Genomic DNA, 3891 nt, shown 5'->3' with positions numbered 1-3891 from the left:
TAAGTCAAAAACTATTGTTGCTAGAGTTCCAGTTAATACATGCATGGGTATATTCCAAACAAAATGTGTTTAAATATGTCTCTGTAATCATTGGATGGCTGCAGACAATTATCTCCATTAACACTTACCTTAGTCTCATTAGAATGACTTAATAAAAAAGTCCTGTAAAAATAGTGGTTTCTAAGGGGATCTTCTGGGCCAGTTAAATGTAGGGCAGAGAGATCAAGTAATAAGGTCACGGCAAATGCAAATACTTTTTAGGATCCCAAAGCAGTATCTTGATAGATTTTTCTCAAAGAACATAAGACATCACAGTGGCTTATTAGGGAGAAGTTTGAAGAAAATTGAAAACTGCACTGGTGAGAAAAAAGCTAGGAACATTTTGCTGAGGAGTTTCCCCCCATGACAATGCACCAGCTCGTTCTCTGAGTGTAGCAAGGGATGTAGTGTGAGAATTTCATTGGGAAGCCTTCCTTTATGTACCCCTACTGCCTTAATCTTGCCCCTTTAAAATTATTTTTGTTCTCCAAACTCAGAGAATATTTAAAAGGAACATGATTGCAGTCCCTCAAGGATGTCCAAACTTCCATGGCAAAAATTGACGACTCCAAAATTCATCACAGAAAAGTTAAGTGGAAACACAGCCTTCACAAGTGTATAGTCCTAGGTGGAGGGTATGTAGAGACACAGTGGCTTCATGTTTAGATATTTTTGTTGAATAAAAGTTTCTGCAATTTTGTAGCAATACTTTGTAACTTACCCTGTTAGAGAGGGCTTCAAAAAGTTTGTGGAAATAATGGAATTAAAATATAATGGAATTTTCCCATGAACTTTTTGTAACCTCTAAATGTGTGTGTGTGTATACATGTATATTTTTTTCACTATGTGAGAATCCATTCTAAATTCTAAGCATTAGAGTTAATATTCTGGAGATTATATATCTATAATTGGACTCTTCCAGTTTTCTATCAAAGGTCTTTTTATGTCTTCTAGAATATATCATTTCATGAGTCTATGTAATGATCATATTTCAAGATGAAAAGTGTGCTCAAAATTATGTTATTACACACTGTAAGGTAAGAAACTCAATAAAAGTCTACATCACACTCAGTATCAGTATTTATGATTTATGGTCATGCTTTTATGCTCTATAATAGTCTTACTTTCTTTTGTTTACATCTTATCATTCAAGATAATTTGACATTTTTCTGGTAAACAATAGACCAAATTATTCACAATATTTACCTGTGGAATGTATTCATATTTTCACATTATCAACAGACTAAAAATGTGGAGAGGGGTATGAATATGACTCTCTGAATATCTCAATCACCTTACTGTTTTTATGAGATTGGAAACATTAGGACGTAATGCCTAGTTGTTATTCAAATTACAAATGACACATTTTTTTTAAGCATATATCTTCTCACTCAGCTTTAGTTATTTCCTTCACACCCAAGACTTTCCTAAAATGAAATCTATTTTAATCTTCATCCTTTACCATCTAAATTTTCAACTTCTAAATATTTTAGAAGATAGTCCAAGCCATTGAAATTCACTCTGTTTCATTGTTTATTCATGTCTACTATTAAGACTTTCAGGAGACCGTGGAACATCTGAGCGGCGCATATTTTCAGCTGATAGTTTCCAAATCACATCAGTATGAATTGGAGCTATAAAAAGTTGAGACATACAACTATATTTTTTCCAATTATTTCCTACTCAATTTCAGTTACTTAGCATCAAGACACTTACACCTACCACAGATGCTTTTTGTAACAGTATTTGTCAAGTGGCATTTATCACTTTCCCCATTTTCATTTTATGGTGATAATTTAGAGCAATTGTTCCTTTTCATTCTTTTTTCACAATGAGTAATGGATGCCCCTCTGTTCTGTCCAAAGAAGAGTACGACTTTTTTTTTTTTTTAAGGAGATTACTTTCCAAACTTAAATTCTTCACACACTAAGTTAATGGTATACTGAATGACACCCACATTTTTTTTTAACATTTTTTCTGTGTGACAATCCAATTAACAAAGAGAAAAAAATAACCTGCAACTAAATGGAATCAGTTCTTATTTGATTCCTATCTTATTCTAAGGGTTTTATCTAGTTACTTTCAACAAGTATAGCGAAAAGTCACTTCAGGCTCAAAAAGGTCTTTCAAGTGATGTTCTATTTTTTTTTTTTTATTATTATTATTGCTCAATCACTTAAAACACACAAACATCTGTTTTCCCATTGACCAGGATCATTAATGTTATTTGGCTTTAAAGTCGAATACCTATCCTTAGATCTCTTGGTAAACTCTGCTCATCTTTCCCTTTTCCAAAAGAAACAAAAGCACCAATTTCAAGGTTATTGTATTTTTGTTTTTGACTACTATTGATTACATCCTAGGAGAGCACCATGTTCTTTGGTAATGGCCATTCTATGGAGTCCTAGCACTGTCGGTTAGGCACTGGACTGGTAACCACAAGGTTGAAAGTTCAAAAACACCAGCCACTCTGCAGGAAAAAGATGAGGCTGACTGTTCCCATAAATATTTACAGTCTTAGCAACCCTATATAGTGTCACTATAAGGAGCTCTGTGGCACAGTGGAATTATGAGCTGAGTGCTTACCAGAAGGTCAGCAGTTCAAATCTACCAGTTGCTCCGCAAGAGAAAGATAAGGCTTTCTGCTTCCGTAAATTCTTACAACCAAGGAAACCCTAAACAGGGTCACTATGAGTCAGAATTGACTCAATGGCCATGGATATTTTTTTTGGGAAGAGCTTATCATGACTTTAAAAACTATTATCATATAAAACCATACCACCCTGCATTTGCCTGATCCTGTCTAATCTCAGAAGCTAACCAGGGTTGAGCCTAGTTAGTACTTAGATGGGAGTATGTCTGGTAATACCATGTGATATGGGTTTTGTGCGCATACACACTGCCACTAGCCTCCTTCATTGAAGTCCTGGTGTAGCGCTGTGGATTAATACACTGGACTGCAAGGTCTGTTTGAACTCTAAGACCACTGATTCAAGCTTATCAGTCACTCTTCAAAAACCCTATACAGGATCGCTATGAGTTGGAATTGACTCAACAGCACTTAACAACAATGACATCATATAAGGGAAGATACTTTTCTCTCTTACTCTGACTATTTGTTTTTCTTATCAGGCAGAGGGAATTTTAAAAATATGTACAGGCAGTCCCTGGTTATGAACAAGGTTCATTCCTGACTGTGTTGTTCAGTATTAAAGTGGAATCTGGAGATAAATCAAATTGGTGCATATGGTTCTTATCTGGCTTTACTTTGGTAGAAGAAAAGGCTCAAAGTCTTTCCAGTGATTCTAAAGCTGCAAAAGCAGCAAGATAATATTATTTGTGTTATGAAGGTGATTGTTATGCAGAATTTGTTGTAAGATTTTATTTCAATTGTTTCAAAGTGAGCTCAAATTTGCATAATATTAACAGACAAACAGGAGTTGTCTTTTAAATCAGATATTAGTAATCTGGGGATTTATCTTTAAAAGGTACTGGTGTGGCACTGTAGGATAAGCACTGGGCTGTTAACCACAAGGTTAGTGATTCAAATCCACAAGTCGCTCTTCAGAAACCCTTCACAGGGGTCACTATGTTTCAGAACCGACTTAATGGAACTTAATAGGAACAATACCAACTGTAATGGTTAGGCTTCTGTGTCAACTCAACCAGGCCAGGATTTCCAGAGGTTTAAAAGTTGAGATTTGCAGGAGAACAAACAAGATGGTGGATCGGGTGGACGTACAGCAGAGAGCTCCACCAACAACAACACAGAATACCCGACCAAGCAGGCTCAGGGAATGGTCCCAGAACTCTGAACCACATATAAAGGAATACTTAGAAGGTTGGAAGGCT

General features: G+C 35.6%; 1 protein-coding gene across 1 annotated transcript in view; it reads right to left on the bottom strand.

Annotated features, from left to right (window-relative positions):
• The window catches only part of MALRD1 (MAM and LDL receptor class A domain containing 1), a 1127868-nt gene that overhangs the window by 999482 nt on the left and 124495 nt on the right, over positions 1–3891 (bottom strand). The window lies entirely within an intron of this gene.

Source organism: Chrysochloris asiatica, unplaced genomic scaffold, assembly GCF_000296735.1.
Source record: "Chrysochloris asiatica unplaced genomic scaffold, ChrAsi1.0 scaffold00137, whole genome shotgun sequence".
NCBI classification, from domain to species: domain Eukaryota; kingdom Metazoa; phylum Chordata; class Mammalia; order Afrosoricida; family Chrysochloridae; genus Chrysochloris; species Chrysochloris asiatica.
This window is presented reverse-complemented; position numbering and strand designations above follow the sequence as displayed.